Source organism: Vitis vinifera, chromosome 17, assembly GCF_030704535.1.
Source record: "Vitis vinifera cultivar Pinot Noir 40024 chromosome 17, ASM3070453v1".
NCBI classification, from domain to species: Eukaryota; Viridiplantae; Streptophyta; class Magnoliopsida; order Vitales; family Vitaceae; genus Vitis; species Vitis vinifera.
Genome location: NC_081821.1, coordinates 9,415,682 through 9,428,991, shown reverse-complemented (window position 1 = coordinate 9,428,991; position 13,310 = coordinate 9,415,682). Strand labels below are relative to the sequence as shown.

Genomic DNA, 13,310 nt, shown 5'->3' with positions numbered 1-13,310 from the left:
TTGATGTTTCTTTATCTTGTATTAATGGAAACTAGAGAGAAAAATTGAAATGGTTGGAAAAAGATTTTTCGATTTCACGTGTTTACAATATTGAAAATTTTTAATGGTTAGGAAAAAAATAAAAAGAAAAAAACAAACAAAAACAAAACTTTTGGTTTTTTTCCCCCTTTGTTTATTATTATCAGCGTCTTCCTTTCCTAGTTAAAGCTATGGATTCTGCCATCTCGCAGAAAATCTACTGCGTTTCCGGCTCATTTTGGAACTTTAGCATGGGCCACAGTGAAGATCTCTTCATATCATTGCTATTTAACGGTAAACAAACCATTAAAATAATAATTGAATATTTGTGCATTAGGGTTATACGATTTTTTATGGTTAATTTTTTATTTATTGAGTATATATATATTTTTTAGTCTTATTATTTAATAACAAAAAACCTCTCAAATTTTATTTTTTTAAAATAAAAGTAAAAATAAAAAAATATTTTAAATTATATATAAGGATGTTATTGTAAATTTATTTCTTTTTCATTTTCATTCCTATTGTTATCAAACATTGGAATGGAAACAAATAATCATTCCAATCTTGCATTCCTAAGTTCATCCAAATACTAGAAATGGAATCATCAAATTCATTCTATTCCACTAAAAAATAGGAAAGGAAACAAAATATTATTTCTATTCCTTATTCCGACGTACCAAACACCCCCTGAATGATGTACATAGGATAATGAATAGGTACAAATCATTCTCTTTTACTCCTTAAGCATCATGCCATAGGTGACAAAATTACAACAACACTATTGATTGTCTTATTCTATTGGCTAGCTTTAACATTATACGATAAGTTCTTTTTTACAATTATAAGATTCTTAGAGTGTGTTTGACAGTGATTTTAAAATATTTTCATAATTTTTAACACTTGAAAAAATTTATCTATTAAGTATTAAAAATGATAGAAATAGTTACTAAAATCACTTTCAAACATGCTTTTATAGTATATTTAGAAGTAATTTAAAAAAGTGTTTTTAATATTTTTAATATTTTAATTATAAAAATTTTTAAGTATTAAAAATATTAAAAACATTTTTTAAAATCAGGAAGCTTTTAGAGTCCATGTGGATCCTGAGTAAATTGCATGATAAAAAATTTTTTGGACATATGTAGTAAATTGCATGCAACTCCTAACTTCAACGTATGGATCTTGAGTGAACGAGAGAGAAGGAAAAAGGTCTTCTACATAAGCCTCTGGTATTCAAGATGTCTAGGCTATGTTTAAACCCAAGAGAAAAAAAAAAAAAAACAATTAAAAGCCTTATGTCAATAGTCAAATCATTCTGTCACTGCTTCAAAGACTATTAATTTTCAAGCTCTTCTCCCAACTCCACCCAGATGATGACGATGGTAGGGAGGAGGACGATGGAGTTGATGGAAATGATAGCGAGGATTGAGAAGATGTCAATGCCGGGGACGAGGGTTTGAGGGTAACATTACCGGTGATGATCATTCGGACGTTATTTTATGCATTTTTGTTGGTTTACTAGTATGGTATTGTTTGACTAATATTTGATGTTTAATAATATTGCTCCAATATGCTTTTATTGGGGTATTTTTATATTAAGGATTTGATGCATATGGTTGATAATATTAAGGAGTAAGACATTTCTTTTAATATATATTTCAATACATATGCATGGTTTGATCAAACATCATACACATGATCAGAGATGTTTAATTAATGTTTTAGCTACATTGGTATGGAGGTATTTTTTCTTAAAGCAATTAGGTGAGCCATCTTCCTTATAAAACCAGTGAATTTCATACAAAAATACCCATGATTTCTTGATATTTTGAACTCATCATAATCCATCACTTCTGCAAAAGTATAGAGTACTCCATAAACAATGAAGGAAAACAGATAGGAGAAGCTAAAGGTACCTTCATATAAGTATCTATATCTGGAACTAGCATAATTGTTGTTTGCTTCTCCCTTCTGCTTACCTCCATCCTAGTCTCTTCACAAGGAGAAAACAAACAACTTTCATCATTGTTACACACAGGTGGGGTGTCCAGAACTACAAGAAGTAGGAATGCAAGTGTACATATCAAAGCAGGTGTAAGCAAAGGATGAAAACTCAGAAGTTCAGTGGGTTTTCTTCTCTTATAAATTTGATATTCTTTTTGTGACCAATGTAGAGAACCTTAACAGACTTGTCTAGATTCCCAGAGAGTGTTAATAACAAGGAGGTCTTCCCACATCCCCTGGGGCCCAACCATTGAGTCATCCTGCAAACATGGATAAGCCAAGTGGGGTGAAGCAAACTTGGACAAAGTTCACATATATCAAGCTTCAAGTGATATTACCTTCTAGGCTTTACGGTACCACTGACACCATTAATGATGCTTATATGAGCTTCAATTGTTAAACCCTTTATCCCTTTTAAATTCATTGACACAGACTTGAAAATCCTTAAAACCCTAAAAGGCAAAGAGAGTATTCCACTTCATCTATTATCATTATCATTATTATTATTATTATTATTATTATTATTATTATTATTAGTTTTGACCCTTTTTTTTTCAAGCTTTCACTTTTGCTATGGAAAACTCTTCACGCCTTTTTGGTATATCTTTTAATATGAGCTGTTGATGGGTGTAAATCTAAATGGTTGGATAAAAGTAAAGCAAAAAATACCTAAATAAGAGTATACAATTGGAATAGGAAAGAATAAAAATGAGAATATTGTGACAACTCTAACCGGTTTTAGTCAAGTGTCACTTTTTCACTGTGGCACCACAAAAAGTGGCTTTTGGGTACGACCCAGAATTCATGGATGAGCTAGTAGGCAACATGCCTGTCGGTGGTTTCATGAGGATTGCCTTATACCACTTGTCGGGAGCGAGCAAACTATGATTTTTCTGTTTCCTCTCAAAGTTCTATTAAATCACATGCTCTACCACCTGTTCAGGTACCTGTCTCCAGAAGTCCATGGTTAATGCACTTGAGACACAACAAACTTCGATGAATTCTCATCTTGAATTGTTCATCTGTAGCAGCACTTGCATTTGAGTTGAGTTTTCTAATGAAAGATTCCACAGTCAACACTATTTTCAGGTAATACATAGATTGAGAGGGAAGAATATCATTGGTTTACAAAATGGATCACTGATGCCTAGTCAGTGAATGCAGTGTTCAAATTAAGTTTTGTCATAGATTATGGTACACGTATGAAGTTCAAAATTTGTGTATCTATATGACCAAAAGGGAAAAAATTCATAGTTAGCATATATTGGAGTTTACATAAATTTTACAAGAAATCTAGCTAATCAAATATTGGATTATCTCTCCATTTAGCATCTAATTTGGGTCTTGAACAAGTACAAGTCAACTATTTTCGAGGTCTGAGGAGAAATCGGGCTCCTCTGGTTTCAACAGTTTGGGCATCTTCAAGCTAGTGACAGGAAATGTTACCACTTCGACCTTGGTTTTCAAACCTTGAAGCTAAGAGTATGGCTCCAATATGATGACCCCCATGTGAATTTTCCGTTGATGAGCTCTCAACACTGCTAGCTTGGTAATCCGCATCTGCCATTTCACTAAAGTAACCTTCTTGGTCTGAAAATTGCATGTGGTAGAGGCTTTCTTGTCTAGCCAACTCCTTTGCCAACTTTCACCTTTTAAGCCTTCTCCATGCAACTTGTATAAAGCAAGCTCCCCATGTCCTCGACTGGTGGGAATAGTACCTGAAAGCATGCTGAAGTTTCTTGCTATGGAAGCGTTTAAACTGATTCCCCACGAACTTGAGGTCTTCAGCTCGAAGTGCAAATGCTTCGACTTTGGTAATCATCTTCATGGTTCGAGTTGAGGATGGTAGATTCAGGCTTGAAGTGGGCATTAAGGCCCAAGTCAACAACTCCTTCCCACAGAAGTCACCAGGCCTGAGAGTGATGGAGTTGAAGAAACTTGATTGACCCCCATTGGCCGTTGAGCTCTCTCGTTGGCCTCTAATGATGAAAAGCATCTCATTCACTGGATCACCCTCCCGAACAATATATGCATCTTGAGTGCTTAAGGATGACACGAGACGTTCGCATATGGCATCTAAGAGCTGATCATCCATTTGTGAGAAGAAAGGAACCTGGAAAATGTAACAATTTGTCAATCAAGTGGATTTAGATTGGGCAATATTCTTAGACAAATTCAAGTGTCTTACACAACAAGTATTGGCCTATGATAGACATATCCAATAACTAAATCGAGCAAAGCTTAATGTCTCAAACTAATTATCAAAATCAGACAATCAAGAGGTCACTCATCAACATTGATTTATGGATACATGACTGGTATAAGATGCACCCCATTTTTATAATGAAGAATAATATAACCTGAATACCCCTAAAATTTAAAATTTAAATTTGATATAAATTTCTTTGATAGAATTCAGAACTAACCTTTTTAAATATTTCTCTCTTCTCAAAATAACATAAATAGTGTAAATGATTGATAAGAATTTTCTGATAGCGAATATGTGCAGGAGTGAAAACTGTAATTTATCTCATATCACAAGTGTTGAGTATGGCTGCTGAATGACATGGTGCAATCATCAAAATGTCCTCTCTTCCATTGCGAAGCCATCTTCATTTACTAAGTAGAGTACTATATTAGAAATGTTTAGCAGATATCCTACATTTAAAGTGAAAGTCCTTTGTCTGAGTTGTAACTTGGACAAGGGAATTATTCTGCCACCCCCCACCTGACAAAAAAAAGGGAAAAAAATTCCTGGACATTGAACTCTTCACATAATGCAATACAAAATTGCATACAAATATTGTGGGGGCTCTCCTCCACGTGTCAGACCACGTGTCGCATATCCTCAATTCTGCCCGGATAGAGGCCGTAAGTCCCGGACCTTCCTATTTGGACCATGTATGCACCCTCACCTGAACGGGCAACATCCTTCACCCAGCCTCTGAACCCTCTTTGCTACATATAATTATTTCCACCTGACATAGGAATGACTGATGGGATCTTCTCCAATCCTTACGTCCATGTCAGTGGACTGTCACACATTGCCCCATACCTCCAGCAGGTTGAAATGACGAGCAGTGGCATCATCACACACCTATGACGACGCCTGCCAACCGCTCAAACTGTGATGATTGCCTTGTCATTTACTAGACTGCCATCATGACAGCAAAAGTCAAAGTGTCAACTCAGCACAATAGTGACTCCCTCCTAAGCACTATAAAAACCCTCCTAAAGCAGAACCCAAGTACACGACACAAGGGCTTTCCCATTTTTACTCCCCTCTCAAAAGGATTCCAATCCAATTAAGCCTGACTTAAGCTTCGGAGGGACGTGCCCGGACAACCTGTCCAGACATCCTTTGTGCAGGGAGGAAGCTTGCCCAGATTCCATTTGCTGGGCAGAAGCTCTCAGTAGCATAGCGAAGGAAGGATTTGACTCCAGTTGACCTCGCATCAACAAATATGTTGTTGAAAAGAATTCATTTTCCCTTGAAATGGTTTCAAAATTGCATTATTAGATGCTTCTCTGAGATTTCAATAATAGAAATAACTTATAGAAAGTTTTTCATTCTTTATGGTTTAATACTTAGAAAGTTTGCTTATGTTTGTCTGACATCTAGACTATCTTTTAGTTAAACTAAATAAACGGCATGACTAATTACCATGTTTCCTTGGTCTAAATCATGTGAGTCCTGGAAAGATGTTGATCACAGAATGAAATGCCATAAAAAAGACTTACACAATGGACAAGGGCCAGACAAAGATGCCTTTGAATTTCACGTCAAATGTCCAAAGGTAAGGCGCACAAAATGGCTTCTTCATCTACTCTTCTTGTGGCAATCCATTTATATTGAACAAAACAGCGAACGTGCTCTTGCAAATCTAGAGGCAGTTGACGATGCCTCATCCACTCCTCTATATCTCTTCTTACTCTCCATTCTTCAAGTCTAATTCCCATGTTTTGTAGATAGATCTTCAAACAAAATTTTGTCAAAATAATATACATAAATAAAAATTAGATATTATTAATAATAATAAGAGAAGTAATAGTAGTACTAATAATAATGATACAAAAATCGTTATCAGAGTCACAATGTTCAAGGATGAAAATATCGGTAATCACAGATATATCGGTACTTCGATTTTACGGATATATCGGATATATCGGAGATATATCGACGGATATTTTGGAAAAAAATATCGGTAAGCTTAAAATTGCTAAAAACTCATGAAAATATAAGAAAACCCTCATAATAATATAATTAGAAGTATAATAGACATTTTAAAGTTATTTTATTGAAAATTTTGATATATGTATAACATGATTTATCATATTTGATAATAATATCGTATGCATCGATAAAAATATGAATTTTATAAGTGTACATTTATTATTAAATTACACCTAATATTATGATATTTGATTATAATATGTTTAATTTTAAAATATATATTAGTATTAAAATATGATCCATTTAATTCAATTGTATTAAACAATATAAAATAAATTATGATATATATATATAATTTTTTAATATTTAATTAATTATTAATGATATTAAAAACACTATGAAGAAAATTATATAATTTTTATATTTTTGGTAATTAATTAAAATACTTTGCATTTAATTATAAAATAATTATAATTAATTTGCTCTTTAAAATTTTCTTATATTTTCTTTATATAATGAGTTTAAGTATATATAAATTTATTGCATGTTATATATCAAAGGGCAAGTTAGCCCAGGTGGTAGGTTCAAATCCTCTCGGCAGCAACAAATGGGAGGACACTGTAGCATCACTGTAGCGCGTTGACAGCACTGTAGCGGGTTTGACTTTCGTTGACCCGCGTTGACTATGCGATATATTAGGAAAAATCTTTGATTTATCACCAAAATCACCGATATATTGCAAGAAATCGCCGATTTCTCGATATTAATCCCGAAAAATCACCGGACCAATATTTCTCCATGAAATATCGTGTCGAAACCCTTCGATACACGATATTTTCTTCCTTGACAGTGTTAGACAAGAAAATTGTTTCTCAATCTCAACAAACCATGCTCAAATTCTAGAGTTGCACCAATGTGTCATACACATGTCATGGTACATCGAACAAGAATTTTTTTTTGAAATATTCTGATTACAGCTAGTAGAATGCAAGCTTACAAAGCTCAGAGGGTTCATTTTAAGCAATTTACAAAAATATTAAAATATTCCTTGCAAATTAAGCTAATTGATTTGATTCTCATAAATCGAACTATGTTGCAAAGTAAAATACATAGTCTAGCATGAAGGCCATTCTGAAGCTAACATAAGTACATAAATATGATATAAACGATAACAAAAAACTTTCTTGTTCCTTTATTGCTCCCCTCAAAGTTGATATGGAACAAGAGGCTCTGCTCTCAAGAACTTCGGGACAAAATAATTTAACAGTACTATCCTTGAGAGAAAAATAAAAAAATGTTACTAGCCCCCCAATGCATTTCACTAGTGAAAGTACTGGTGACCACACTATGTTCATATGAGCTGCATGTCACAAAATGATTGGAAATAATCTGAGCATAAGAAGAAAAGGCATCTCAACAATGTTTCATTGAAAAATATTATATGCAAATTAAATTAGCAATGGATCTGAAAGGAAATGACCAATATTTCCAATCAAGTATTTACTTAGAAAAATTATTGATCAAAATTTTTTACAAGAGTGCAAAATAACAAATATAAGTCACAAAAACTCCAGGATTGAGTAAGATCAAAGGTTGAGTTTTAGAAACAAAAAGTAGGGTTGGAAGAGGGAGTGGGAGTGAGGATGGATGTAACTTAAAAATTTTATTTATCAATCACAACACAGAATTCAACACAGAATTCAACAAGGATTTTGGAAATAATTTGAGAAATACTAAAGCAAAGTATAATTTCGATTATAACGATCGACGCTTGAATTTTTTTTTATAGTTCTTAGAATTTTTATAAGACTCATGAATAGTTCTTAGAAATTTGATTATTTATCAATCATCATGAAGTCTACTCGAAAAGAAAAAAAAAACAGTACAACCTTAATCTGGTTCCAATTTCCAGAAAATATAACAAAGAACTGAATCATGAAAATTCTCGTTTGGTATGTCACAGAAACAAGGCTCACCTGGGGGGAGAGGCAGTGTTGCAGCGAAATCAATTATAAAGTCAAGACTTCCAAGTACCGCAGCGCAATCTGCTGCATATCCATCACAAGCTCACCCCTCCCAAAAACTAGAGAGCTGGGAACCACAAAAGCCACCCGAAACTTCGTGATCATTTGGATCAAGTATAACATATCAGCCGTCGTCCGAAAAAACGTGACGACAATCCCCAAACCCAGGTTGATCCGCATACAGGCCAGACCGGCGATCACAGGAAGATAGAAATAGAGAGGGTCCAAAAAGAGAGCTAGCAATCAGGAGATGAGGAAAATGTGGTTCCATTGAGTGACGAGGTGGCCGCCGGGGTCGAGGACTTGGGTCCACCAAGACTTTTGGCGGAAGAAGAAGAGGCGGATGTTGTTGTGATGGACAAAAATAATCTAAACATGCTATAACAATCATTAAATAGCAATTAAATCACATATCAAAAACGCACCTCCCCGCCAATGTCATTCTACATGTTAAAACATGTTTTTCAATTTTCAAGTTTCAAGTGCTTCTAAACCTTTCTCAACTTCCACTTAGATGGTATTTTAAAAAACTGATAGTGTTCTGCCTCTTTTTAAAGACTCTCCATCACCGAGTCTGCTTGGAGCGTGCACAAAACATGGGGTAGTGATGCGAACGTGGTTCCGAGTATGAATCCTCGTTCCTAAATTGATGGAATGATGTGTACCACATTCCGAATCACGTATTCGGTTTATTACCGAAGATCCAGGAGAAATAAAATCCAAACATTCTCCCACTTGGCCCATATATTCCATCATTCATCATAGCAAGAAACAAAACACATGAATCATGACGATAGGTGCTCTAAAATCAAGTATTATCTTCCATGTATCACAATGCATCATGTCTCTTAAACACTAGCCCATATAGCTTAATGAATAAACCCTATGTTTATTCTAGGTCCAAACATTAATGATATTTCTCAATAAATGAATAAAAGTGTACACAAAGAAAATCAAATGTGAGAAAAACATCACAAATAGAGTTTCACTGAAAATAACATTCGCTCTTACAATGAAAATCACACAAAGGAACCAAGTCCCAATCTATCTACATAATTCTTAAATTTCAACGGTGGCATGCCTTTAGTCAAAGGATCAACAATCATCAATTCAGTGCTAACGTGTTCAATAACCACAATTTTCTCTTTAACACGTACTCTTATGGCTAAATACTTGATGTCGATGTGCTTGTTTTGACTGCTACTTTTGTTGTTCTTAGCCATAAAAACTACAGCTGAATTGTCACAATATGTCTTCAATGGCATAGAAATTGAATCCATAATTCGAAACCTAGAAATGAAACTCTTTAACCATACACCATGCGAGGTAGCCTCAAAATAAGACACGAACTCAGCCTCCATAGTGGAAGTTGCAGTCAAAGTTTGCTTTGAGCTTCTCCAAGAAACAGTTCCACCAGCTAGCATAAAGACATATCCTAAAGTTGATTTTTGCGAATCAATGCAGCCAGCGTAGTTTGAATTAGAGTAGTCAGTCACTTCCAAATTATTAATTCGTCTATACATAAGCATGTAGTCTTTGGTCCCCTGAAGGTACTTCATCACCTTCTTTGCAGCTTTCCAATGGTCTATACCTGGATTACTCTGATATCTTCCTAACATCCCAACAGCAAATGCAATGTCAGGTCTTGTGCAGACTTGAGCATACATCAAGCTTCCAACAACAAAAGCATAAGGAATGTTCTTCATTTGTTCCTACTCAATATCATTCTTCGGGCACTGGTCCAAATTGAACCTATCGCCCTTCACAATGGGAGTTATACTTGGTGAACAATCTTTCATCTGAAATCTCTCTAAAACCTTGTTGATATAGGTCTCTTGAGATAAGCCTAAAAGGCCTCAAAATCTGTCTCTATGTATCTCAATGTCAATGACATAAGTTGCATCACCCATATCCTTCATGTCAAAGTTTTTAGATAGAAACTGTTTCACCTCATGTAGCAAAGCCTTATCATTGGTTGCAAGTAAAATGTCATCCACATACAAAACAAGGAAACAAATCTTACTCCCACTGACTTTCTGATATATACATTGATCCATAATGTTCTCCACGAAACCAAATGAAGAGATAACATCATGAAACTTCAAATACCACTAACGTGATGCTTGTTTCAATCCATATATGGATTTCTTAAGCTTGCATACCAAATGCTCACCACCACTAGAGGAAAATCCTTCTGGTTGCTTCATGTAAACCTCTTCTCTAAATTTCCATTGAGAAATGTCGTTTTCACATCCATTTGTTGCAACTCTAAGTCAAAATGTGCAACTAATGTCATAATGATTCAAAGAGAATCTTTCTTAGATACAGGAAAAAAAGTCTCTTTGTAGTCAATTCCTTCCTTTTGTAGTCAATTCGTCCATGGCGGTAAGGAGGGTGGAGGATGGTTGTGGTGGAAAGATAGCAAAACCATAGGAGAGAGAGCGTTGGAGGGTGGTGGTTTTGAGAAACTCACGGGAAACCAAGAAGAAGGTTGGGGGCTTTGGGGCCAAGGGAAATGGAAATGGTAGTTGGCCAATGTGGAGTGAGAAGTGTGGGTGTTTTGGTCATTTGGGCTTACCAGTCAAGGTTGTTTTAGTAATTCAATTGAAAATTTTAACCCAAAAATTTCTATACAAATAGTTTTAGCTCTTCTATATGGATGGAAATTTTCCTCTGCTTTTATCCCCTTTGTGAAAATGAAAGTTTGGAAATATATATATTTTAAAATGATTTTTATATATTTTATTTTATGTTTATTCCTCTTTGTAAAATATTATTTTTTGCATAAAATGAAAAAAAAAATCCTTGACCTCTATTATTCTAAATATTTCCCATCAAATTGTAATAAAAAAAATACAAGTTAGCTAATGTTATTTTCAAAATTAGAATCTATTTGACTGTGTAATCTAAAAATAGTTTTTTGTTTTGAAAAACAAAAAAATGTTTTTAAAAATTTCTAATATTGTTTGGTTGTCATTTTTTAAAAACAAAATAAAATAAAGAATAATTTTTAGAGAACAAGTAAGAGTTGTTTTTATCGATTTTTTAAAACAAAAGAAAAATATGAGTTCATCTAACCATGTTTTCTAAAACTTGTTTTTAAAAAATTATTTTTAAATTCAAAAATAAAAAATAGTTTTTGAAATTTCAAAAAGCATGACCAAATACGCCCTTAAGTTAAAAGTTTTTGAAATGAAAGTACAACCAAACATGACCTAAATGATCTTATCATGAATAAATTTATATAATTTTTAAGAAGCAATCTATAATTTATCTTAAAATTTTCAAAAATATTTATATAAAAAATTACTGCATTATAAATTTATATATATGATTAAGATTTATAACCAATCCAGCTGCCTTGAATTATCTTTCTTTTATTTACTTTTTACTCTTTTTCTTTGTTGGGGTAGTGGTGAGGGTTTTGGACAATGGGCCTACTCTATCCACCTAGTGGGTCTGGCCCAAAGGCTTCTAAAAATATTATTGGGTCACACAATTTTTATGATGAAATCCAGTTCATTAATCTTCTTGTCCTTAAAAAAAGATATCCTCCATGAGGCCCACTCCAAGGTGCTAACAAGTTAATGTCAAATCAAAACTCTCAATCATCAAACTCAATTAATTATTGATTAACCCTTCTAAAAATTTGCTATCATACAATGAAGTTTCGAGAATTAAGTTTATTTGCATAAATGTCATGGTATAATTAAATGAGTTAATAATATAATTATTATAATTTTTGAATTAAATACCAAGGAATTCTCTTTTAAAATGCTTTTAATTAATAAATACATTTTTTGTATATAAAAAAAATACTGCTAACAAAAGCACAATAAATTAAAAAATTCTTTAATTATAATCACTGCTAAATGAGTTCTAAATAATCCATATAAAACAAGCTTATTTAAACAATCAACATGATATAACAGTTGATAACATAGTTAATCACATAATAAAATTTTTAAAAATCTACTAACATGGTTAATATGACCTCTAGATATTAGGATTGTGAATGTAATTCCCAAATTTCTATAGTTTATATTAATATTATTATGATGAGAAACGAGCTTATTTGTTCAATTCTCAATTAAAAATAAATAAATTATTTGGACTTGATTATAAAAAATAATAAGAAGAAGAAGCTACTGACACCTTTAGTATAAGGTTTAAATTATACTTAAGTTGTTAACTTAAAACTTATTACTTTATTCTTACTTTAAGTATTAAGATTGTCAGATAAAATTAATTTTAAAATTATTCTAAATTATCAAAAACATATTTATATCCTCATAAATTATAATTAGGGCAAAGAAGGTTCAATAACAATGTAGGCCATAGAATAGTAAAGAAGATAGTGAAGATTATTAAGATAAATGAAGATAAAAAGATAAAATAAAGATGTGAACTTAAGAATAAGTTAATTATTTTTATCTATCACTTAAAATTATTTTTTACTTTAAGCACACCATTAAATTCAATTCTTTTATCAAGTCACTAAATATTGAGTGGGTAATGAACGGATCAGTTCTATGGAGGTCTACGATTAGCTGGCGGCGCATCGAGGCACTCTCTTGCACAACCACTACTTTTCTTGCAGGCAGGGAAGATTGAGCTCAGCCTAGACTGAATTCGTCACTCTTGGCAAAGAAGGGGAAGGATGCCAGGTAGAGTGCTTATGCCCGGGCCTCAAAGAGGCCAAGTGGGGAGAAAAACGATAGTTCGGGCTTCTCTAAACTTTATGATGTGAACAGTTCTTGCTTTCAAGCCATGTTATAAATTTGTTCAAAGTAGTGAATCTTGTGATTGTGCTTTTATTCCATATATATATATATATATATATATATATATATATAAATAATGTTCCTCACTCCACTAATTTCGACTTTATCTTTTATTATTTTTCTTTATTTAGACAATAATAATATCCTTATATTTTATATTAATTGTTCGTTCAACAGAAGGGTTTGAGCATGGAATGCGTGGATCAAAAGGTGGTGGGCATGGATAGAGGCTCTATCCAAAATAGGACCATTTTATGTGTTACACATTTCAAAAGTTTAAAATATGAAACTTTAAATTCTTGT

The 13,310-nt window shown here is 33.1% G+C and overlaps 1 pseudogene; it reads right to left on the bottom strand.

Annotated features, from left to right (window-relative positions):
- Window positions 1–3,366: 3,366 nt before the first annotated feature.
- Window positions 3,367–9,890, bottom strand: LOC100248354 (probable cyclic nucleotide-gated ion channel 16; annotated as a pseudogene).
- Window positions 9,891–13,310: the final 3,420 nt, after the last annotated feature.